Raw genomic sequence first — 27472 nt, 5'->3', positions numbered from 1 at the left:
CTCAACCAGGCAGTGCAGCAGCTGGTTGAGGGAAGAACATCTTACATCGACCACAACAGGATGAAAGACACTCCTTTCGTCCAGAGGATAGCTATGGCAGAAACTCCTAGCAAGTTTAAAATGCCTACGCTTCCGAACTTTGATGGGTATGGTGACCCGGTATCTTACATCAACAAGTTTGAGATACAAATGGACATTCAGAAAGTGTCCGAAGACGCTCGATGCAGGATCTTCCCTGCAACACTTTCTGATGCCGCATAGGAGTGGTTTTTTGAATTCCCTCCTGCAAGTATAGTTTCCTGGGAAATGTTTGTAAAGGAATTTTACGGACAATTCTACGCAGGTCGTGTGCACCCGACTAAGGCAAACCAGCTGGTTGAAATACGCCAGCAAGATGGAGAACCACTGAAGGACTACGTCCAGCGCTTTATGCGAGCAGCTGCTGGAGCAAAAACAGTGGGAGACGAAGGCAAGATGATGGCGATAACCGCGGGGGTTAAGCGCCGCACGACTCTCTGGGAAAGCCTCTGAAAACATGGGGTTAGAACTACCCAGGAATTCTTAGATCGAGCTGATCGCTACATCAAGCTCGAAGACACCATCGCCAACGAAGGAAAGCCCCCAGGCAAGGACAAGGGGACTGTCAAGCCCGCCAAAGTCGCCAATGGGTCCAAGTCGACCCAAATTTGCTAATAAGGCTTAAGGGCCTTGATTAGTGTGCCTAGAGGGCATAATGGGAATTATGTGTGATTTTAATGATTAAGATGCATGATTATGATTTAAAGCGTGTTATATGACTATTTGGATATTTGAGATGCATGAATATGTGTATTAGTATGCATGTAGGCCTTGATTAGGTTAGAAGGGCATAATCGTAATTTTGGCCATTATGGGCATAAATGCTTTGATATATGTGATAATTGTTAAGACCACATTATTATGTAGATATATCTGTGATCTGTGACTCGAGACGATCCTAGTGAGCAAAGTAGCGAAAAAGTCATGGCGGGGATTTATACCCGGCTCGGGGTGAGTCTAGGAGTATAAATGGGAATTTAGTGAGTATAGTGGAGTCTATCTTGATATTGAGGAATATTATTGGTGATTAATTAGGTATCAGAAATTAAGTAGGAAATATTAGAGACACTCGAGGAATTAGCGGGAATTGGGGTTAAATGACTAAAATGCCCCTAAGTGGATTAAAGGGTTTAGACTTAATAGGGAGGGCATAATAGTCATTTGGCTTACAGGAGTTAAGTATTACCAAGGCTTTATGTTAGTGGGAATTGTAGAGAAGTGTGGAAGTCTGAAAAAGAAGGAAAAGGAAGGGAAAAGAAAGGGAGAAAACAGAGAGAGTTTTCTAGGTCGGTTTACATTTCCTTCATCTGTTTCCTGAGGGTTTCTGGAGAAAAACTCAGAGGAGAGCTGGGATAAACTAAGCATCAAGGATTCTAAGCTAAGTTTGGGGAATTGGCAGAGGTTTAGCAAGAGTTCATCAACACTTGAGGTAAGACTTTAGAGTTCTTCACTTTCTGTTTCTGATTTTTGAGCTATGGTGTTTAAGATGAATTGGATGGAAACTTTAGGTAATTCAGGCCTAAGGCTGAGGAGGAGCAAGTCCAGGAAGTCTAGAGGCAACTTGTGGTCGAAATCCCATTAAAGGTATAAAATTCTAAGCTCTAACTTTGATGTTCAACTGGTTTCTGCTGAGTTTCATTGTCTAGAAGTGGCTATGGTGAATTTTGAGTTTGGGGATGCATGTGCCTGAGTTCTAGGTATTTGGGGTGCTTGGGATGAGTGGAGTATGGTCATAAGGTTGTTTTTGAGTTTGGGAAAGATTTGGAGGAGTTTTGGTTGGGGTTGGTTCGAGAAAATCGCAGGAGGGAAAACTGGTGTTTACCAGTCTGTGACTAGCGCTACAGCGCTAGCCTTTGGGCGCTGTAGCGCTAGGCCAGGCTTGCTGAAGGATTTTGCTTCTGCTTGTAGCGCTGTAGCGCCCTCCCATGAGCGCTGTAGCGCTACCCTGCCTTCTGAGGAGGATTTTAGAGTTATTTGCAAGGGTTTTTGACCAAGTGTTTGGGGTTTGTTTCCACCACCTTGTTTGATGGAACTAGGACTTCCCGAGGGCTCGGGATTAGCCCCGAGGCTAGGTTTTGGACTTGAGGATTGATGATGACTTTGGCCTGTGGTTGTGTTTAGGTGAGTGCTTGGGCTCGAGAGGGATCGTGCTCAAGGAGTCGAGGGATCAAAGCTAGTGAATTGAAAGGTAAGAAAACTGCACCCGGTTATATGTTTGTGATGGAACTAAGTGCTCCCGATACTTGTATCGTGACAATGATGGTATTACGCCATGGGACATGTAAGCGGCCTAAGAGTGTCGTACATAATATTTGTGCACAGGGCGTGGCTTGGCCACTGGTAGCCGAGGACAGCTTAATATTCACTGCGCTCGGCTTAAGCGGGCCGGAGTCAGTGGGATAACGGAGGGAGCAGCCTGAGGGCGCTAGCCCTAGTTATCATTTGTGAACTGTAAATGATATGAGTTGATATGTTTGGTATGTTGAATACTTGATTATATTGAATGGTTATGTGGTTGAGATTATGTGATGCAATATGAGATATTGATTGTCTGTTGATTGCTTATGCTCTGTTGTTGTGTTTTCTTGCTGGGCCCTAGCTCACGGGTGCTACGTGGTGCAGGTAAAGGCAAGGGAAAGCTGGACCAATCCTGAGTTGGAGGGCTGCGGGGCTGAATGTACATCGCCAGCTGTTCGATCGCCATGGTCGAGGAGTGGGTCAGGACATGGATTACCTAATTGTCTGTTTTGCCTTAATATGGCTTGATATTGTATATAAACCCTGTGTCTTTTGTAAACAGTCTTTAAACTTAATATTTTTGGGATCCCGTGTAAACAGATGATGCTTCTTAAAGAAAATGTGGCTTTTGAGACCAAACCATTTTTAACCCTAGTTCCTTTACAATTTCAGTAACACTGTTTAAATTAAATGACTTGATTAGCAAGTCTGGCACTTTATAAACACACAGTGTAACGGTCTTTGCTATCCAGAGAAAGCTAAGGAGCTAATGAAGGAAGTACATGAAGGCTTCTGCGGAGATCACGCTGGGGGGCAAAGTTTGGCGAAAAATATTCTAAGGCAGGGTTATTTCTGGCCGACTATGAACGAAGATTCAATGGAGTTTGTGCGAAAGTGCGATATGTGTCAGAGATTTTCCAAAATCCCACGCGAAGCTCCAAACGAGTTAAAATAGATGCAGAGTCCTTGGCCTTTTTCAGTATGGGGTATAGACTTGATTGGATCCCTGCCAACGGGAAAAGGCGGAGTGAAGTACGCAATTGTAGCAGTCGACTAATTCACCAAATGGGCTAAATCTGAACCACTCGCTACCATAACGACCAGGAAAGTTCTTGACTTTGTCATCAAGAACATTGTTTGCAGATATGGTTTGCCTCGAAAAATCGTCTCAGACAATGGCACCCAATTTGACAGTGACTTATTCACCGACTTCTGCGAAAGGCACGGGATTATCAAAAGCTTTTCTTCAGTCGCGCATCCACAAGCGAGCGGGCAGGTCGAAGCACTGAACAAAACGCTTAAGGACACCCTGAAGAAAAGGCTTGAAGACACTAAAGGAGCATGGCCAGAACAGCTGCCTGAAGTCCTCTGGTTGTATAGAACTTCTCACCGAACAGCGACAGGTCATACCCCGTTTTCCTTGGCATACGGGTATGAAGCTATGTTACTTGTCGAATTAGATCCCCCCTCACATCGACGCATTACATACGACCAGAGCCAGAATAGCCAACTGATGATGGAGTCCTTAGACTCAATTGAAGAAATACGAGAAAGAGCCCAAATCCGAGTTGCTACGTACCAGCAAAAGGTCGCCTCGTATTTTAACTCAAAGGTGAAAGAAAGGAAATTCAACGTCGGTGACCTAGTGCTACGACGAGTTTTCTTGAATACCCGCGACCCCACTGCTGGAGTGCTCGGACCAAACTGGGAAGGACCTTACCAGATTGAAGAAGTCCTTCATCCAGGCACCTACAAACTTGCACGCTTAAATGGAGATCTCGTTCCACGCTATTGGACGGTGAACACCTGCGCAAGTACTACCAATAAATAGTCCTTTTTATAGGACTCGCTTGTATTAATTTTTACTTTTTACAAGTTTCAAAAATGGGTTAGCCATGTTGTATGGCTAATCGCTTATAAGTGTAAGATCTTTTCTAAGATCACTCGTAAAGACATGATTAGTCGATTTTTAATACGAGATTATAAGGGACTGTGCGTAGCCAGTCATTCTTGCCAACCTTTGTAAATTTATTTTACAAGTATTTGTTCATTACGTGTGTTGTTTTGCTGTATTATAAGTGTTACGTTTCCTACCGAGCAGCATTGTTCGCACAGGTCGTGGTCGAGGCAAGTGATCAAGGACCTAAAGCTCCTCGATCACTTGGGGGGCATATAAGATACATCGATAGCAAAGCATACCAAAGGGTATGTAAACACATGAACAAAATAAGTGAAAGCATGCTACGGTACTTGGAGTATTTTTCAAATTTTATATTTTGTTGAATCAAACCAAAGTACTATGCTAAGTTCGGTCATGCGAATAGATGTTATAATAGATAAAAATATTATAATATCATAAGGCATTCTTTTACACCGTAAGCATCACTGCTTGGATGTAATTCTTCAAAGTAAACGGAAAGTTTGCTGCCCATGCAGCAAATTTAAAAGTAAAAATTATCTTTACAACACGACCCGTGGGTCGTGTAATCGAAGAAAAATAAAAAAGAGAGAAATAAGTTCAAGGAGCAGGAGGGTCTTGCTCAGCAATCTGATTGGCCGCATTCTCAACAGCTCCTCCCTCCTCTGCGTCAGCGGTCGACTGGATGCTTGGGGAAGCAGGAACCCTTGCTCTTTCTTCTTCTTCAGCCAATCGAGCAGTATAGCAGACCAACTCAGCATTCCTGGCATCTTCTGGAAGGTAGTTAAAGTTGGCACCCCGGTTGTGTTTCCAAAAATTGTAGAAACACCGAAGTGTCGCATTCTTGTACCTCTCCAGATTATTAGCATTGGTAAGCTTCAGCTGCTCTACTTGGCTCTTAAGAACGGCTATGGCCTTGTCCTTATCTAGGAGATCCTCCTTGAGCCTCTTGACTTCACGATATTGGACTCGGCTGGAATCTTGGTATTCATCCCTTTGCTTCTTCATAGCTGCCTTAGAAGACTCAGCCTCTGCCAGCTTTGCCACCGTAGCATCCTTCTGCTGGGTGACCACCTCCAACTCCCCAGCATGCCTGGCTTCTGCAGCCTGAAGCTCCTCAGTGGCTTTCAACTAGAACTCCTCGATGGCCTTGGCCCGAACCTGATCGATGGTGGCAAGGGCACGGGTGCGAGCGGCAATTACTGTCAGCATGGCCTGTAGTCAGGGAAATAAAAGTTAGACTACACTACAAAAAGGAGAAGTAAAATTCAAGAGAAAAAATACTTACGCTGGCCACTTCGTTAAGAGCCCTGTTGAGGATTTGGTCAACCCCCATGCCCTCAGCCTCAGCCATTGCCTCCCTGCAACGGTCATGCTTCAATATATGAGCAAGGTGATCCTTAGCTGATCGCAGGGAGCAGTTCGAGAGCTTTTCCCCGGGAAGTTCTGCTCGCGGAGTGTGCTCCCTTCGGGCCGCAGGTGGAGGGTTGGAAGCAGGAGCAGCTTCCTTCTCAGCAGGAGTAGAGGGCTGAGTAGAAGCTTGCCCAGTTGGCGCATCCTTGGAAGGATCTTCTGTTCGACCCTTCTTGGCCGGAGGTCCTTGGATTGATTCACCATTATGCCTCCTGGATGTCTTTCGTTGAAGCAGGGGGACTTCTACCTCCTCTTCAACATGGTACCAATCGAAAACGTTGGGAGTGGATGAAAACTCTTGGTAAAACAGAAAAGAGGTCACAAAGTTTAATACCCGAGCTACAACTACTGGTCGCTATACTACTGACTCTATTAGTCATACACTCACTATCTGGCATGAAGAAGTCTGGCCGTAGATTTGGAGTATACGTAAAATTGTCGTCCCGGTCAAACAAGTGACAGGGAATTGGCAAGCTATTTAAAAAGCAAAATAACAGTACTGTTTTTATCTGAGGATTCATCCAGATCTATGACAGACTCTGTTGCCTTTTGTTTCCCCTTGCCTTGGGGCGCAGAAGGCCTCTCTGCTGGAGGGACGCCAGTGGGTTCCCTGATCGTAACCCCCGTTGGCCTCCTTCGAGGAGGAGATGCCAGGGGTTGCTGCTCGGGATCCCCCTCGGCCGTGGCATCTGCTACCACAGGTCCTCTTGTTTCATGGCGAGGAGCCAGGAGGCCAGATAGCCTCAGATTTTCATCAGTGACCAGGGACTTGACGCTTTTTTCTACGTCTGCCATCCTGGCCAGTGCGTTGGACCTCAACACCATGTCTGGTGTTGGGTTCAGACGTAACCATGGTCCTGAAAGGCATAGTATACTTTAGAAAGGTTCAGGAGAATTTGTTAAGGAAAAGTAGTGACCAGTGAAAAAAGAATTTACCTCCACGAGCGAAGGCCAGGTTGTTCGTAGTCATGTCCGGTGTGAGGAAGTACTTCCTACTGTACTGCCCCACGTTGGAAATATGGGTAGTGTCACTTAGGAAAGTTCGGCTAGTTTCCTGGTGACAGAGATGGAAGAAGCCCGTCCCGTATTGTTGAGGGTTGGACTTAAGGTCGAAGAGGAAATTGACCTCATGAGGGGTAGGTTCCGGCCATTCTGGAGAACCCCTCTACAAACCGCCGGTAGTAACCTGCTAGTCCAAGGAAACTTCTAACCTCAGGAACACTGCTTGGTCTAGGCCAATCTCTCACTGCTTCTATCTTAATTGGGTCGACCAGTAACCCATCCTTACTGATAATATGGCCAAGAAATGTAACTTGCGATAACCAGAACTCGCACTTGCTAAACTTAGCATATAACTTATGCTCTCTAAGCCGCTGCAACACCTAGCGCAGATGATGCTCATGCTCTGTCTCTGACTGGGAGTACACTAGGATATCATCAATAAATACAATCACAAACTTATCCAGATAATCTTTGAAAATTCTGTTCATCAAATCCATAAATGCTGCTGGGGCATTGGTTAATCCAAAGGACATAACCAGAAATTCATAATGCCCATACCACGTCCGAAAAGCAGTCTTTGGTACGTCCTCTTCTTTGATCCTCAACTGATAATAGCCTGATCGGAGATCAATCTTTGAAAACACTGTACTCCCCTGAAGCTGATCAAATAAATCGTCAATCCTAGGCAATGGATACTTGTTCTTGATGGTCAACTTATTCAACTCCCTGTAGTCAATGCACATCCTGAGCGATCCATCCTTTTTCTTAACAAATAATACTAGAGCACCCCATGGCGAGAAACTCAGTCTGATAAACCCCAAATCCAGTAGCTCCTGTAACTGAATCTTCAATTCCTTTGACTCTGCCGGAGCCATTCTGTAAGGTGCCCTGGACACTGGCTCTGCTACCGGAACCAACTCTATGACAAACTCAATCTCCCGCTGTGGCGGCAATCCTGGCAGATCTGCTGGAAACAAGTCTGGAAACTCACAGACCACTGGTTTCATTCGGCCCCACTGTCGCCACCTTAGAGGAATCTACAACACTTGCTAGGAATCCTATGTAACCCTCCTGCATCAAGTCTCTAGCCTTTAGTGCTGAGATCATAGGCACCCGCGGTCCATTCACCGTCCCCACAAACACAAAGGGTACCTCACCTTCTGGTTCAAAAGTCACCATTCGTCTCTTACAGTCAATTGTTGCTCCATACCGCGTTAACCAATCCATCCCTAGTATCATGTCAAAATCATCCATATCTAGTTCAACCAGGTAAACAAACAATTCCCTACCGTCTATTACTACTGGTAATGCTCCAACCCATCTCCTAGAGACTACCAGTTCTCCTATTGGCAATAAAGTCTGAAAACCCCTAGCATACAAAATACTAGGTCTACAAAGCTGGTCAATCACCCTAGCAGATACAAATGAGTGAGTAGCCCCAGAATCAATCAATGCAGTATACAAGGATCCAGCGCTAAAAATCTAACCTGTCACAACTGAGGGACTGGTCTCCGCCTCAGTTTGAGTCAAGGTGAATACCCTAGCAGGAGCGAGGCTGTCTCCCTGCTTTGGCTCCTCTTTCTTACCTTGTGGGCAGTCTTTCTTCAAATGGTTGGTGCTCCCACAAATAAAACATGCCCTGGTCCGGCACTCGCCCTGATGTCGTCGCCTGCATCGAGGACACATCGGAAAGCTCCTCCAGTTGTCATTTCTGCCCTGACGGCCACCAATAGAACCGCGAACCCTCCTATCAGAACCATAAGGAACAAATGAATCTGGTGCTCTTCTTTTCTTCTCACTGGGACCACTGCCTCGACTAGGCCCAGAAGAAGGAGGCACCGCCCTCCTGGTATCGCGCCTAACAGCGCTATCCTTCCAGATCTGATCCTCAGCCCTCTCTGCAGTAAGGGCTTTATCCACAACCTGGGCATGTGTGGTAGTCTCCATGTTTAAGGTAATACTCACATCGCGGGCGATCATCACATTCAATCCCCGTATGAACCTATCTCTCCTGGCCGCATCAGTCAGCACTAAATCTGGCAGTATTTCTCATTAAAAATGCTCTTAAAGTCTTCCAAAGTCATAGTTGCAGTATCCCTTCGCTGCCTTACTACATCCCACCATATTCGTGCATCATCTCTAAGCATATAACTGGAACAATCAACCCTTTCCTTTCCTTCAACCCTCATGAAATCCAAGATTACGGAAATCATATTCATCCACTGCTCGGCCCGCAGTGGGTCTGATCCACCCTCGAAGGTAGGAGGTTGTTGTTTTCTGAATCTTTCTTACAGAGGTTCCAACCTGTTCTCAACCACAGGCTGAACCGGAGCTGGTGCTACACTCTGCTGTAGTGGTAACCCGGTGACTTGCGGAGGAGCTTGCTGCCTCAACTGACTAAGTTCTTCCTCTGTTTTCTTCAATCTAGCCTCCATTTCGACTAAAATCTGCTGCCAGTTCTGAGGAGCAGGTGGAGGGTCCTGACCCTAATTTTCATCCTCGGCCCGATTGCCACGGAGTCTAGATGATTTCCGAGGCATTACAACTAAATGCCTGCAATCACTGACACCGCTCATCAGGCATGATAACAAGATCCAATTCCACCTCTCAATCTCAACAACAAACCAAGATCAACAATCCAAATAACATACAGATAGCATATAGCACACAACGGGCCTTGCCCTGGCATCATGCATATGATATATCACTCATCATGCTCAATATAATATAAGCAGGTAACCAAGGCATTCAAACACAAATTCAAATACATTAATCAACCACACCAATCAACCCTGAGTCGAGCTTTTCAATGGCAGCGTGTGTACATGTTCGGTCAATCTCCAGAACCAATAAACCTTGGCTCACTCTGATACCAAGTTGTAACGCCCTACTACCTTAGAGTCGTTACTGAGTGAGTTTAAAATGGAAATTGTGCAATTAACTGACTCTACGAGGTTTCTAAAACTAAAGGTGTGACTAAACCAGAAGTTAAGGCTGTAATCTTTGAAAATGCTTAGTTTGATTGAAAACATCAAGTATCAAACATCTGGGATCCCAAAAATAAGGTTTACAAAATATTTACAACTCAAAAATAGATTTACACTTGGTTAACTATCAAAAGAACAAGTTAGTACAACCATATTCAAAAATGACCCCAACCAAAGCAGTCGGGCAGGCCGAACATGTACGCGCCGCCCCCACGCTCTCCATACTCATGGCTGGTTGACTTTTTCTTCGCCTTTACCTGGAACACGGAGTACCCGTGAGCCGAAGCCCAGCAGGAAAACTCAAACAGTAAATAGCATATGCATATCATATAGTTAACATGTAATCCAAAGATAAACAGGTCAACCATTAGACTAAGCAAACACGGCCATGCCGCCCCAAGAGCCTTACCAGAGCCCGGGGTCTCGATCCTCACCGTAAGGATACCCCATGTATCCATTGGGTCCTACCCTGACTATAAGCACTCCATGTGCTAAGTGTTACTTCCGGCCCCACTGTCGTTCCCGTCCTTCACCGCTCTCGGTCTTGCCGCTCTCGGCCTTAGCCGTTCATTTCACTATAATTACACATATCGTACAATTCGAAATAATCCTTAAAACATATGATAATTCAAATAAGGCTATATCCTAGCATGTAATACAGTCTAGGGCCATGCCCTGCAATAACACTATGGGCCCACGCCCTGTTCTCGAGTGCTACAGTTTTCTTACCTTTCAATTCGATAGCTTTGATAACTTGACTCCTCGAGCACGATCCCACTCGAGCCCTAGCGTTCACCTAAACACAATTCATAGGTCAAAGTCATCACCAAACCTCAAGTCCAAAACCTAGCCTCGGGACCAATCCCGAGCCCCCCGGGAAGTCCTAGATCCACAAAACAAGGTGGTGGAATCAAACCCCGAACCCTAGGTCAAAATCCCTCAAAAACAATCCAAAAACCCCTTTCTGGGAACAGTGTAGCGCTACATCGCTCAAAAGAGGGCGCTATAGCGCTACAAGCAGAATCGAACATCCCCAGAAACAGGGCCTAGCGCTGTAGCGTTAGTTGCAAACAGGCAACACCCAATTTCGTTTTCTACGATTTCTTTCAACCAATTCAACCCCAAACTTGTCCAAATCTTTCCCAAACCCAAAAACAAACTTATCAACACCTCCCACACAACCCAAGCATCCCAAGAACTCATAACCCAAGCTCATGCAACCTAAAACTCAACGTCTACCTTAGTTAACCCTAAACCCAGAAATTCAGTCAAACATCAAAGTTAAAGACTTAGAATTCATACCGTGGATGGAAATTTGACCTTGAGTTCAACCCTAGACCTTCTTAGCTGCTCCTCCTCAACCTTGGCCTGAATTCCCCATTAATCCCCATCAATTTAGCTTAAATACACAGCTCAAACCAGTCAAACTCTAAAACTGAAATTTTAAAAACTTACCTAAACTTTTGATGTGTTCTTGCTAATCCCTTGCCAATCTTCAAGTCTAGCTTAGGATCCTTGATGCTCAGCCTACCCTAGCTCTCCACTGAGCTTAACTCCGAGAAAAATGAAGGGAAATGGTGGGAGAACCACAAACCATTCCTTTTGAGACAAAACCCCTCTGTTTTTCTCTCTTTTCTTTTTCTTCCTTTTTTCTTTCTTTTCTATAGCCTTATAACTCTTTTCTACCAATCCCACTAAGTATAAAGCTTAGATAAACTTATCTCTAATAAGCCTATTGACCAAAATGCCCTCCCTATTAATTCTACACCCTTTTATCCATGTAGGGCCATTTTAGTCATTTTACCCAATTCCCACTAATTCCTCGAGTGTCTCTAATAATTTCACGCTTGTTACCCAATACCTGATTAATCACCAAATATATATATATGTATATATATTCCTCATCATCAAAATTAACCTCAATATATATTCTCTAAATTCCCATTTAAACTCCCCAGGCTTAACCCAAGCCGGGTATAAATTCTCGCTTTGACTTTTCTGCTAATCCGCTCATTCTAGGATCGTCTCGAGTCACAGATCACAGATATCAATATAGTTGTGCCCAAAATGTCCAAAATTACAATTATGCCCTTTCAACACAATCAGGGCCTACATGCATACTAACACACATAGTCATGCATCTCAAATAGTCATACAACATGCTTTAAATCATAATCATGCATTTAACTCAATAAAGTCACACATATAAATCCCATTATGGTCGCAGGTTCCGCGTGCCTCATGATACTTTTATAAAGATCTTAGTCAATCCCGAAATTGACTCCCATAATTTCCTGAGTATACGATTATTTAGGAAAGAATATCTGTAACAAATTAATGTATCCCCCTTAAGCCTATAAATAGAGAAAGATAGCTCAAGAAAGGGACTTTTGGCCTCCGAATTATTTGAGACTAGAGTGATTCTATTTGATATATTGTCCTGTTCTTGAGAGGTTAGTGAAACTCATTGAACCCTAGTTCTTTGATCACTCCTTTGAATCCTATATCAATAACAATTCAAGTGGACGTAGGTTATTACCAGATTCTAGGGCCGAACCACTGTAAACTTTTGTGTTCCTTATTATTTCATCATCATATTCTTTCCAACGTGTTTGTCCACATCAAGCAAATTTGACTCCGTGTCAGTTGGCCAAAATCAGGGTCAACATAATCCTATTGGCTCTATCTAAACCTTAGGAATAACCATGCTCATGACAAGTGTCATATTCTTATTAGCTCTATCTAAACCTTATGTTAAAATAATTATCATATTAATAACCAACAATATTAATCAAACCTTATGTTATAATTAATATTCTTAAACTATAGGTTAAACTTATAAAATCCATAACTATTGCTAGGAGTTTCCAACTAAGTCCCGGCTTGAACCAAAATCCACAGTCATAAAAATACTACTACTATTACTATTATACTACTATCTAACTAGCTAAGTAAAGTTCTCGGACTCTACAATTCTCCCCTACTAAAAAGAATTTCGTCCTCGAAATTTACTTACCAAATAACTCCGGATATCGGCCTTGCATGTCCTCCTCCAACTCCCACGGTTCCTCTCATTCAGAACTATTACTCCATAGGACTTTGACTATAGGAATGCTCTTTGTCTGTAACTGCTTCATCCCTCTATCCAAGATGCTAACCAGTCGTTCCTAGTAACTCAAGTCTTTCTGGAGTGCTATCGTTTCGTACTTGAGGACGTGAGATGGGTCTGACACATACTTGCGTAGCATTGAGATGTGGAACACGTTGTGACTATCTGCTAGGGCTGGCGATAGGGCTAGTCTATACGCAACTGCTCCCACTTTGTCCAATATCTCAAAAGGACCTATAAATCAGGGACTAAGTTTGCCTTTCTTCCCAAACCGCTCCACACCTTTCATAGGAGATATTCTTAAGAAAACTTGATCTCTGACTTCGAATTCCACATCATGCCGCATGGCATCCGCATAACTTTTCTAACGGCTTTGAGCAGTGAGCATACACTTTCTAATCAGGGCTACTACATCCTGAGCTCCTCTAATAGCTTTAGTTCCAAGTATTTGCCTTTCTCCTACCTCGTCATAATGCAACGATGATCGACACCTTCTTCCATAAAGCAACTCATAAGGTGCCATCCCGATCGTTGACTGGTAGGTATTGTTGTAGGAGAATTCTCTCAGCGGCAAATACTCACTCCAAGATCTCGATGTAAACACCGATCCTCTATCGAATACTATTGTCTTAGAGATTCTATGCAGTCGTACTATTTCTTGGACTTGAACATCTCCGTATTGATCTGCTCTGTACGAAGTCTTAAGAGACAGGAAATGAACTGACTTGATTAATCTATCTATTACTATCCAAGCTGAATCATGCTGCTTACTTGTTCGTGGCAAACCCATCACGAAATCTATGGCGATATCATCCCATTTCCATTTTGGAATGCTAAGTGGTTGCAATAAGCCTGTAGGCCGCTAATGTTCTGCTTTCACTTGCTGGCATACTAGACACTTAGACACAAATTCGGCTATTGTCCTTCTTCATCCCTGGCCACCAATACATTGCCTTGATGTCGTGTGCCATCTTGGTCGACCCTGGGTGAACTGAGTACGGGGTACTGTGCGCTTCTTCTAGAATCGTCATCTTAATCCTTTGATCATTTGGCACGCATACGCGATCCTTATATCTCAATAATCCTTGACTTGATATTGAGAAATCTGTGGCCTTGCCTTCTCTGAATGCATCCATTTGTGCCGCTAGTGTGTCGTCATGCCCTTGCCCAATCCGTGTCGTTGACCAAAATCAGGGTCAACACATTGCTACTGAGTTCGTGCTTCACAAGTTGCTCAACATCTAAAGCCACACCTGGAAAAATGTTGGAAAATAACATAATGAGCTAACGCTCAGTAAGTAAATCTCATGCATACACATACACATGAATGTCATGAGTTTGGAGTACACATTTACTAATATGCTGACTTATATACTTATGCATTACATTTATTGCTCATGCACTTTCAAACTTTACTTTTATGCTCTTTCTTTTAGTTTCACATTTTTATGGGCCCGATTTCACTTGTGCACACTGTTTGATTCAGCCAATGTCTGCAGGACTTGTTACACATATCATATAGAATCCCATGGGTTCTCCTCCGGCTAGCCATCATCGCAGCTAGGCTCATCATAACACTCATTTCATCGTTGCCATAGCTGCAATACTTATTACACATATGGAGGAGAAAGACGGAAACATGGCAAACATATCTGAATGGTCAACTCTGACCTAGCCCACACTAGTGGGCAGCCACTATAAGTCTTATAGACCTCCGTCTTCTTCATTGCACTTACTTAATTGCTTCATCAAAACAGTGGCACCCTTTTTAAACATCTTATTATCACTTTGCTTAAGCCTTGTGTCATTAAAATGTTCACTTCACATAAGACATTTCAAGGCATTTCACAACTTTCCTCATATTCATATGCATGGTCTTATATCACATAATAATGTATCACATAACTGTACATGCCATGCATACATGCTGATGCTGAAATGCCAATGTTCATGTTCATGTTCATGATTCATGTTTGATGCTATTCAATCAAGGCATTGTATCACATCTCATATAACTCAAAACATCTTTAGTCATAATACATGAAGCTTTGGGTTGGTGGCGTTGTTATACCTTAACGTAGAGCTATGGCTCAAGTCGAAGGTCTAAGGTTTCCAGCCTAAAAACTTAAACGCTTTATATATCATAACATATAACAAAATCATGAACATAGAAGTAATCCACATATTCATCAACATAAGAACACATACTTGCACATAATTCATATCAATCTTAACCAAGTAAGACATCTTTCACATATCATGAAATTCATCAATTACATATCACACAACACCATTATGATATTCATATAACCATTCTTCACATACTTATCATATGCATCATCATCATCATCCCATACTTAACTCATCAGATATACACAATCAATGTAGTCATGCATCTTACTCTTAAGCACAAAATGTGAGATTTACTTACCTTAGGTCCTTAGCTTATTTTAAAACTGCTCACCAAGAGTTAATCAATCAAATCCATACAAATCCTATTCAAGGCACATAATTTATTAAATTCTATCAAAATCGTAAATATACACCATTGATAGTGTATATTAACAATACCATAAACTATATAAATGATAATAATAATTATTATCATCATAATGCAAATAACTCTTCATATAAAACCATGATTTAAACCTTGCTCATAAGATAATGTACTCTTATGATAATAATAACAGCAACAATAATAATAATCACAACAACAATATGAATGTATATATTCAAATAGTCATTTTATAAAAGGAATTATATTCTTAACATAAAATTGTAATAATCGATATTGTGATAATAATATAATTATAAATATTTATATTATTATTAATTAGTCATAACATCAATTTCAGTGATATAATAAATATACTTTACTGGTCTTACAAATATCAATAACTCTAAGAAACTAATATTTGATATTATTTTAATATTCAAATATTAACAAAATATTAATATATAAGAATAATTGTTAAATAATAGGTTTACTATAAATCACACTTTTCATATATATATATATATATATATGAAACTATATTCTTGATTTACTTAACAAAATAATAACAATAATAATTAAAATTACTTAATCATAATAATTTCCATATTAATAGAAAATCAATTAAATATGTATTTTTTTTTATAATTTATTTAATATCTAATATTTACTAGAAAATTGGATAGGACAACGGCTATAAAATGGACAAACCCAAAATCAAAACCTGATCAGAAATACATATAATCCCAGACAACGAGTATAATTACAGAAAAATATTCAATATATCAAGAATATATAATTATATACTATAAATACACATAATAAAAATTACTCTAATCAATAAAAATATAGGTCAAAGAATTTATACCACAATGATCGGGTTCCACAACAAGTCAAACGATGATTTTTTGAGACTCAAAACGTACTTCGGAACCTCTAACACTAAGTTTCGACCGTCGGTCTACGGAGGATCGCGGTGGCCTGTGGTGGGCCCACCACCCAACTATGGTAGATGTAGGAACAAGTTATTGGGTTTTGAAGCCCACAACACGAGGAACACAATGGTGGTGACGGATCGACAAACGGATGCCCGAGGTGGCTGAATCGCAACTTTGAAGTCGCGGGGTGGCCGAACTTAAATCGACCAGTTGAGGTGTTTAATCGGCGAGTGAGCTCTAGATTCCCGTGTGGTCGATAGTTCAGAGGCCTCTGAATCCAATGGTCCGGCGCGTGGATATAAGTGGTGACCACCGGTGGATGTTCGGTGGTTGGGCAAACGCACGCACGCAAGAGAGAGAGAGAGAAGAAAATTTTTCTGAGGAGAGAGAGAGAGAGAGAGGTTCGGTTAAAAGGGTGAAGCCTTTTTTTTAAATTACACTTGGACCCAAAATACTAAAATTCTTTTCAAATAAGCCCTTTAGCAAAACTTTCTTAATTTTATAAAAATCCCCAATTAAAATTATATGACATTTGGGTCCAATACTTGACTACTCAAGTTTCTCTCTCTTTAATCTCATTAAAAACATAAAATCATATTTTAAACACTATTTTTCCATTACTATTTCTTAAATTTGTAAACTTGTACATTTTATGTATTGAAACTCTGATTTATAATAAAGAAATGTATTATGAAAATGTTGGATATTACAGTTCTCCATTCCAATAGCGAGGAATGAGTTCTCCATTTAAGCGAGCAAGTTTGTAAGTGCATGGATGGAGGACTTCTTTGATTCGGTACGGTCCTTCCCAGTTAGGTCCAAGTACTCCAGCGGCCTAATCGCGGGTGTTGAGGAAAGCTCTTCTAAGTACTATATCTCCCACATTAAATTTCCTTTCACGTACTTTAGAATTGAAATATCGAGCGAAATTTTGCTGGTAAGCTGCTACTCGAAGTTGGGCTTGCTTGCGCTTTTCATCGACCAAATCCAAAGATTCCATTAATAACTGGCTATTAGAGCCTTGATCGTATGTCATCCTCCGATGCGATGGCGGATCTAATTCAACAGACAACATAGCCTCATATCCATAAGCTAAGGAAAATAGAGTATGACCTGTTGCTGTTCAATGGGATGTCCTGTACGACCAGAGGACTTCAGGCAATTGCACCAGCCATGCCCCATTTGCTTCTTCAAGCCTTTTCTTCAGAGTATCTTTTAGCGTCTTATTGACTTCCTCGACTTGTCCGTTTGCCTGAGGGTGAGCAACTGAAGAAAATCTTTTATTAATTCCATGTCACTCGCAAAAATCCGTGAACAGATCACTATTGAACTACGTGTCGTTGTCTGAGACAATTTTTCTTGGCAATCCATAGCGACACACTATGTTCATGACCACAAAGTCCAGCACTTTCTTGGTCGTTATGGTTGCAAGTGGCTCAGCTTCGGCCCACTTTGTGAATTAATCGACAGCCACTAGGCGTATTTGACGCCACCATTTCCTGTGGGCAAAGACCCGATGAAGTCTATTCCCCACACTACGAATGGCCACGGACTATGCATCTGCTTTAGTTCATTAGGGGCTGCTCGTGGAAACTTGGAGAATCTCTGGAACTTGTCGTACTTTCGCACAAATTCCATCGAATCTTCATTCATTGTTGGCCAAAATTATCCTTGCCTTAGGATATTTTTTGATAAACTCTTCCCCCCAGTGTGGTCCCCAAAAAATCCCTCATGGACCTCTCTCACTATTTTGCTAGCCTTTTCTTTTGAAATACACCTAAGGAGTGACATAGAGTATCATCTTCGGTACAGAGTTCCATCGACCAGGATGAAACTAGCAGCATGAGCTGAAGAGTCCTAGCTTTGCTTCTGTCTGTCGACAATACACCATGCATCAAGAACTCTATGAAGGGCGCCATCCAAGTATCAGCTGTCCGAATTAGCAGAGAAGTTTCTTATGCGGATGCTTAGCGTGGGCAGTCGTTCAATGGGCACTATGTTTAGCGTGTCAGCATCCTTCGCACTCGCTATTTTGGACAAAGCATCAACGTTTGAGTTCTGGCCGTGAGGTACTTGCTGGAGAGTATAGCTTTCAAACTGTGCCAAAAAATCTTTTGCTTTATTCCACTAAGCAACCATCTTCAAACCTCGAGCTTTATATTCCCCGGTTATTTGATTAACCACCAATTGGGAGTCACTGTAGATTTCAAGTGACTTTATGTTCATGTCCTTGGCTAACCGTAAACCTGCGAGCAGCGCTTCATACTCAGCTTCGCTATTAGACACCGTGAAGTCGAATCTAATCACGCAGTGAAATCGATGCCCTTCGGGCGTTATCAAAATCACTCCGGCTCCAGCATGATGTACGTTAGAAGAACCGTCTGTAAACAACTTCCAAGAGGGAGTTTGGCTTTGAGGTTCAGGCTCTTCTGTCTGCTCCCTGTCTGGAAGCCCAATGAGCTCCGCGATGAAGTCAGCCAGAGCTTGTCCTTTTACCGCTGCTAGTTGTAAGTAAGAGATTTCCAACTGCCCAAGTTCCACCACCCATTTTAATAATTGGCTTGCGGCTTCTGGCTTCTGCAGAACTTGCCGTAGAGGCTAGTCGGTCAAAACTGTGATTGGGTGAGCTTGGAAGTACGACCGAGCTTTCTAGAGGCTAAGATCAAGCAGTAGGGTAATTTTTCAATAGGCGGATACCGCAGCTCTGCTCCTATTAGCCTTTTGCTTACATAATATACAACTTTTTTCACATTTTCCTCCTCTCTTACTAGAACAGCACTAACAGCATATTCTGTGATCGCCAAGTAGATGAACAGAGTTTCTTTTTTGATTGGCTTAGATAGAATCGGTGGCTGTGACATGTGAGACTTTAAAGCTTGAAAAGCATGTTCGCACTCCTCCGTCCACTCGAATTTCTTGTTGCCTCTAAGTGGATTAAAAAATGGGACGCACTTGTCTGTCGATTTGGAGATAAATCTATTTAGAGCAGCGATCCTTCCTGTTAAACTTTGAACATCTTTGATTATCGTTGGTGATTTCATATCGACCAGGGCCTTGATCTTCTTGGGATTAGCTTCAATTCCTCGTGAGTTTACTATAAATCCCAAGAATTTCCCTAATCCAACTCCAAAGGAACACTTGAGGGGATTCAGCTTCATCTGATAATTATTCAAGACATTGAAGCACTCTTGCAAATCTCCTATGTGTTCTCTTGCCTTCTTTCACTTAACCAACATGTCATCAACATATACTTCCATGTTTGTGCTGATCAGCTCCTTGAACATGTGATTGACTAGTTGCTAGTAAGTCGCACCAGTGTTTTTCAAACCGAAGGGCATTACTTTGTAACAGTAAAGCCCTGTATCAGTCCAAATGCTAGTGTGATCCTCATCTGGTGGGTGCATAGTGATTTGATTGTACCCTGAGTATGCATCCATAATTGATAGGATCTCGTGCCCTGAAGTGGCATCGACTAGCTGGTCGATTCTCGGGAGTGGGAAACAATCTTTCGGGCATGCTTTATTAAGGTCTGTGAAATCCACGCATGTTCTCCATTTTCCATTCGACTAGGGTACTAGTACGGGATTAGAGACCCTTGATGGAAAAAACACTACCCTGATGAATCTGTTCTCCTTTTGCTTCTCGACTTCTTCCTTTAAAGCTTTTGATCTATCTTTGTCAAGCAGCCTTCTTTTTTGTTGTACTGGTGGCAAACTTTTGTCTATGTTCAGGACATGGCAGATAACTGCTGGTTCTATTCCAACCATGTTTTTATCTGACCAGGCAAAGACTTCTTGGTTCTTCTTCAAAAATTCCACAAGTTTTTGTTTTGTTGTTGTCTCTAAGTTTTTACCGACTTTCACAACCCTGGTCGGATCTGCTTCATCGAGTTGGATCTCTTCGAGGTCCTCGAAGGGTCCTACTTATACATCAAAATTCCCAAAGTAAGGATCTAAATCCCTCTCCTCACTTTGGGCAACACCCTATTTGGTGACACAATCACCTGATTGTGCTTGTACTTCATTGGCCGTTTGTAACTCTTTTCCGATGGCTTCTCTCGATCCACCTTTCTTCACCTTAGATATCGAGGAGTTGTAGCACTCCCTCACTTCTCGTTGGTTTCCCAATTCCCATCCTACCCCCACGTCTGTTGGGAATTTCATGGCAAGGTGCCAAACCGAGGTTACAGCTCGTAGGTCAACCAAAATAGTCCTTCCAATTACAACATTGTACGCGGAAGGACAATCAACTACTGTGAAAGTAGTGAGTAATGTCCTGTTCACAGGTGCAGTTCCTATTATAACTGGGAGCCTAATCGACCTTGTTGGCACGAGTCCTTCGCCAGAAAAACCATATATGGTTTGGTTGCACGGCTCTAGGTCCTTGACGGACAACTTCAACCTCTCAAGTGAAGACTTATACAAGATGTTGACTGATCTCCCTATGTTAACCAACACCCTCTTAACCATCATGTTGGCAATCTAGACGTCAACGACCAACGGATCCAAGTGTGGGAATCGTACGTGCTGAGCATCGTCTTCAGAGAAGGTTATCAACTCCTCCTTTATTTGAGCTTTTTTAGGTGCTCGATCCTCCACACTCATCATCTCGATGTCCTGTTTGTGGTGTAAGGTCCGAGCATACCGCTACCTTGCCTTCCCAGTATCTCCTGCAAGGTGTGGGCCGCCACAAATGGTGAGTAACGTACCTGCCATAGGAGCTGGCATTAAAGGTGGCGAGCATTGGCGTGCAGGCGCCTGCTCGTTGCCTCCTTGAGCTTCTTGCTGAGAACTTCTTGGAGCTCGTACATACCTCCTTAGGTGTCCCTGTCTAATAAGGAACTCAATCTTGCCCTTCAACTGGTTACACTCATTGGTGTCATGTCCGTAGTCGTTGTGACAACGACAAAATTTAGTTGTATCTCTCTTGGAGATATCCTTCCTTATAGGTATTGGTCGTTTATAAGGGACATTGGAGTTTGTTGCCTGGTAGACCTCCGCCCTGCTCTCGAAAAGGGCCGTATAGTTGGTGAATCTCAGCTCGTACTTGTATCGCCCTAGTTACCCCAGAACAGTTACGGTGAACGGTGGACCGGAAATTTGACCCGCTACCCGAGTCCTTTGGTCAAAAACGTGCTCTAAGTGTAATTAACAGGTTAAGGTGAAAAACTAACAAAAAGGAAATGGATATTTTCATTACAAACTGCTCTGCAGAGCTAATCAAAACAATTACAAGCTGTTCTCAGTACAAAATGGTCATTACTGTCTCAAATTTACAATCCCGCCGACCTAAGCGACAAAAATAGGGTAAACCCCCTAGTTCCTCTGAGAACGCCTTGGCTATGGTGGTCAAGCGGCCGCATATGTATACATCACCACCTAAGCTCTCCACTCAAGGCTGGGTGAGCTTTTCTTTCCCTTTACCTGCACCACATAGAACCCATGAGCCAAGGCCCAGCAAGAAAACACAATAAAGCATGATATAATATCAACAATGATCATAATAATCTTTCAGGACCAACAGTCCAAACAAATAGGTGACAGTCACAAAAGTGGGTACAACCCCCTCTAGCCATGTGACGTTAGGGTCACTCGGGCTTAACTGATAAGAGAACCTTTCATAAATTTGATCAGGGTAAGTGTATGGTGAATAGTCACCAACATAACCTTCCTCATGACTTGCAGTCATAACTCTGGAACAGCGTTCCCTAGCCATGTGACAAACAGTCACCGGGGCCATATGCCCTGGCTCTGAATAGCTGGTCTTAGACCAGACAAGCGCTTATAAGTTCATCGACCTTAGGGTCAGTCCAGCGGTAATACCCCATATGAGTTATTCAACGCTGATATCGATTAGATCTAATATTTATTTGGCTCAACGTTCATGACGCTATGCCATTTTTGATTATTTAGGTCAGTGTCCCTGCCTAATCAGTACATATGCAAGTATTCAACATTCACTAGTATTCAATAGGCAATCCATGTCCACATTTATCAATCAACATGCCTTAATAATAATCACACATGTCACATATACACAGGGTGCAGTTTTCTTACCTCATGTTCGAGCGAGAATTAATAATAAGAACGACCCTTGAGAACGATCAACCTTTTGGTCCTTTAGCAGTTACCTGGTCATAACCAATTACGGGATTCCATCAATTAAATGAATAATAAAAGGTTCCCAAACCAAAACCTAGCCTCCGAGACATCAAACACTACTAAACCGGGTAGTAGGATCAACCCCGAGGCCTAAGACTAGCATCCCCGAGCCAAGAAGCCATTTCTGGCCAAAAAGCCACTAAGGGTCGCGGCCCTCCTTGGCCATGCCGCGGTTCGCCCCTCAAACAGAGGCGCCTAACTTCAGCATCCCTCAAGGGTCGCGACCCTCCCTGGCCATGCCGCGGCCCAACCTCTAGTTCAGCCATAACCCATGTTTTTCTTCCCTTGCGATTTCTCTTGGAACCAACCTTTCAAACCAAGCTTAAACACCACTCAAACCTCCGATACAACCCCTAAACTTGATCTATATCACTCCCTTAGCAAAACCCAAGATAAACCCCAATCAAAACTTCCATCAACTCCAACAATACACCACAAAAACCCAAGCTGAAAACTAACACCAAAACAGAGTATACCAGTAAACTAATGGCTGGAAACTTACCTCAAACTCAGGTTGTGATGCTCTTCAATGGTGGAACACTCTCCCAAACTCCCAAGGTCTACTTCCCAAGCTTGAATCCTCAACAAGATCACCAAAAATCACAAAGAAAATGTAAGAAGGAGAAGGTACGGGAAGCCCAAGAACTTGCTCTGTTTTTCTCATCAACTTACAGCATAAAGGAGTTTATATCTATCCTAGGGGTAAAAAGACCATTATACCCCTAGGTCATTTAAGGGTTTCTAAAGGCTCCCAAGGGCATATTTGTCATTTCCAACCTATCTCGTTAATCATAATTAACGCTCTCCAATTCCCACTATTCCCAATAATCCCAAACACCAATAATTCATATCCTGTTACCCTTTAATGCCCGGTAACGCTCTAATCATCAAAAACACCCCGAGACTCCTCCCGAGCCTCAAACTTAAACCTGTTATGACCAGACCGCTAATTAACATACCATGGTCGTCTCATGCCGAATAGCTCGAACAAACCCACATTATAATGTGGTCTCAACATATATCACCGACATGCATACATTTAACATCATACTATAATATAATTCACATATACATGCATAATATCAATTAATGGCTTAATTAAATAAGTATGGACCTCTCGGACTACTAATCCCGCCATTAAACCACATCGTATAATTCGGGGCATTACAGTACCTATTGCCTTTGGGGCGCTTATTCTCGGATGCTGACGACTCATTGTTCGCCCTTTTTCCACCATTTTTACCATTTCCGTTCCCGTTCTCGTTGCCTTTGCCATTTCCATTGGGTTTATCTGACCCGTTGGCAGCTTTGGCAGGATCTTCCTTTGGTCCCTTGTCTTTCGCAGGCAATTTTCCATCGTTGGCAATCACATCCTCAAGCTTGATATATCCATCAGCTCGATCTAGAAACTCTTGGGTACTCTTTACCCCATTCTTTCTTAGGTTGTTCCAGAGGGGAGAATGGGGCCTTACCCCAGCAGTTAGGGCCATCATTTTTCCCTCGTCGCCCACTGTTTTAGCTCCAGCAGCTGCTCGCATAAAACGTTGGACGTATTCCTTTAAGGTTCCCCCTCCTTCTTGCGTTTCTCGACCAGCTGGTTGGCCTTAGTGGGATGAACGTGACAAGCGTAGAATTGTCCATAAAATTCCTTCACGAACATTTCACATTATACTATACTAGCAGGAGGGAATTTCAAGAACCACTCCTGAGCAGTGTCAGATAGGGTGGCGAGGAAGATCCTGTAGCGGGCATCATCCGACACCTTCTAGATATCCATCTATATCTCAAACTTTTTTACATGAGATACTGGGTCCCCATACCCATCGAAGTTCGGCAGCACCGGTATCTTGAACTTGCTGGGAGTTTCTGCTACGGCAATCCTTTGTACAAACGGAGTGCCTCTCCTCCGATCGTACTTAATGTGGGATGTCCGGCTCCCCACCAGCTGTTGTACCGCCTGATTCAGATCATCAATTTGGGCTTGTACAGCATCAAGGATTGCTGGGGCGACTGGTGTTGGAGGAGCGTACTCATCGTGCCTCTCGCGCCTGTCGTTGAGCACGTCCCTCAAGTCATCATCTCTACGCCTTTGCTCGCTAACGCCCAGCCGGTCAAAGACCTTATGCTGTCTGGGCTGCCCCCAGCATTCTGGCTTGTATGCCTATTTTCTCTTGGTGGGGGGTTTCTATCTCCACCTCTTTCCTCATGCCTTTGACTAGCATAACTCATGCCGGAATTGACCTCATTATAGTCATGGCCGTCCCTAAACTGCGACCGACTATAGCGCCACCGGCTGGTCACGCTATTTCCTCCTCTTGGTGGCATCTCCCGAGCGTCAGGGGGAGGCCTGCGTTGGTCGGTGGGTCTCCATGCATTATTACGCCGTGGGGGGCCCCTAACCGTAGAGCCTGACTCGTTGTGCCTTCTGTTAGCAGAAGGACATTGCCCCCTGCTTGGTGGATTTGGCTCATCGACCACTAGGCGTCTAGGGCTTCAGGGAGTCTGCCCGACCCTATTCTGCCTCTGACACTGGGGATTGCCTCGACCAGCTTGAGAAGGTGGCTGCTACTCAGGATCTTGAATTGGGATATCCTGCTGAGTAGCAGGCGGTTGCTCCGGCCTTTGAGGGCTTGCTTGCTGAAGCGGAGGACTAGGATTTGGGGCCCGTTGTGGTGGTGCATTTGGTGCCTGATCCAGTTGAGAAGCCGGCGCGGCTTATCCCCTAGCCAATTGAATGGCTGCTTCTAAAGCGGCTGTGGCGTCTCTTTGCCGGCGGTCCATGTCTACCTGCCGCTCATTCAGCTCCTGACTCTGACACTCGATTTCCATCTGTTGTTGCACCAAGGTCTCCGCAACATTCTCTTGATTGGCCCTCAGATTGGCCAACTCGTCCTCTAACACACTTAGTGTTGTCCTCAACGCTTCAGAGTCCATTTCTTCCTCCTCAAAATCCAAGTGTGGCTCATTTTCAGCCACGTTTGGAGGAAGAGGCTGAGTGGATGCAGTGCCAGAAGTCTGTCCAGCTCTCTAGGATGTCTTCGCCATTTGATCTTCTCAAAATCTCGAAATAATTCTCTCAATGAAAGCACCAAAATGTTGACCCTCGATTTGGCCAATGACACGGAGTCAAAATAACGACAAGAAATGAGATGAAAACAAGAAGAGAATAAAATAAAAAGCAAATAACACAAACGATTTATAGTGGTTCGACCATAATTAGATGGTAATGACCTACGTCCACTTAGTGTTCTTATTAATATTGAATCTCAATATTGTGATCAATGAACTAGGGTTCACGAGTTTCAAAAGTCTTGAGAGGATTACAATCTCGGTGGATAATCACACTAAGCTTTTCTCTTTGAATATAAAGATCAAAAGTTCAAAAGTCAAAAGTCCCTTCCTTGAGCCATCTTCTTCTTATTTATAGGCTCGAAGGAGGTTACATGGGCCAAGGGGCCATAATTACAATTAAGATCAGCGTATCAAGGTAATAATAAATGTAATTATTACAAGATTGTGTATTCCAAAGGAAGTAAATGAAAGTATGCGACCAGACTGGTTGCACCTAAACGCGAGACTTGACGAATCAATAATTATCTGGTCGATGATCGAACAGGATCCATTCACCCGAAACCGCCACGTGTAATAAAATCTTGCCACGTCATCAGGATCCATTTTTGGGTAAACACAATGTCAAAGTCATAGATGAGCTTGCTCATACCATGATGAGGGGTCTTCGAGATTATAGGGCTGATTTGAAGAATGTATTGAAGAAAAAAGTTGAGGATATGGGTGCTGAGATAGCAAGTAAGAGTTCGGCCACATGAGTTACCCAGGAGGATTGGGAATTTTTGATCACATACTGGACGACCAAAAAGTATCAGGTACAAATAAGCCTAAACCAAAAATTTTAATTACACTAAATTATCTCTTAAAATCAAATCCTCCATAAATTGTATAATATTGTTTTGAAGAAACTTTCTAATCAAAATGCTACAAATCGAAGCAAAATGCCAATAGAAGGAGGATGGGGATCAAAGTCTATTGTAGCTCACCTTCATGATCAGGTAAATTATTATAATATCATTTATTTCAAAAAATTAAATCTACTATCATTTTTCTAATTACACTATTTATTAACTAGGCTAATTCGGAGACTCGGGAGCTTCCAAGTATCATTGACAGCTTCGAAAAATTCCATCACAAAGGTGAAAATTGGCGAAATGAGTTTATGAATAATAAATATGTAAGTTAAAATTCATTTTTAGTAAGTTATTATATTATTTAGGTATATTTCTTACTTGATTTCAAATTTTATTTTAACTACTAGGAGGAGATGTGTCAGATTCTTAATTCCCAGCTAGCGCTGACTACTGAGTCTGCTTCTTCTTGTGATGCTTCACCAACCTCTGCTCCTCAAGACCTACACATTATGATAAAAGTACTAGGTCAACAATCTTGTCACATGAGAGGATATAGCCAACAACCAAGACTGAAGGCTATTGGTGGAAAACGAGTGACTAGTATCTCTTCTGGTTCGAGTTCTAGTCAGACACAATATAACCCAGAAGAAATTACTCAACTTCGCATGCAACTTGAGGAACAACAGAGGCAACAGGAGGAATGGCAGAGGCAACAAGAGGAACAACGAAGGCAAGAACATGGACAATTTTAGAGTTATTTTCAGACACAATAAGCCTGGATGGCTCAAATGGCTAATTTGTGGTCACAGCAGAACCCTGAACAACCAGCGCCCCCGCTTCCCTAGTATCCTCCACAGTTCTTTCAGGCACCAGCTCTGCCACCTTCGCCACCTCATACTCGGGACGATTTTGATGATGATGATGTTGGTACCACTCGACTCTAGGTTCTAGTATATTTCTTATTTATGTTGAACTTGGTAATTATAAGTTTAATTTTATGTACTGAACTTCTTGCTTGTTGTGTATTATTTGTTTGTACTGAACTTCTTAATTATTGTATTTAAGCATATGTACTGAACTTATTAATTATTGTGTTTAAGTGTATGTATTGAACTTATTAATTATTGTGTTTAAGTGTATGTACTCAACAATTAATATGTAAACTTTTGAACTCTTAATGTTAATTAAGTATTAGTTATTTTAATTTTAAT

Source organism: Humulus lupulus, chromosome 8 (assembly GCF_963169125.1).
Source record: "Humulus lupulus chromosome 8, drHumLupu1.1, whole genome shotgun sequence".
In the NCBI taxonomy this organism is placed as follows: domain Eukaryota; kingdom Viridiplantae; phylum Streptophyta; class Magnoliopsida; order Rosales; family Cannabaceae; genus Humulus; species Humulus lupulus.
The sequence above is the reverse complement of the archived record's forward strand: the minus strand, read 5'-3'. Positions refer to the sequence as shown.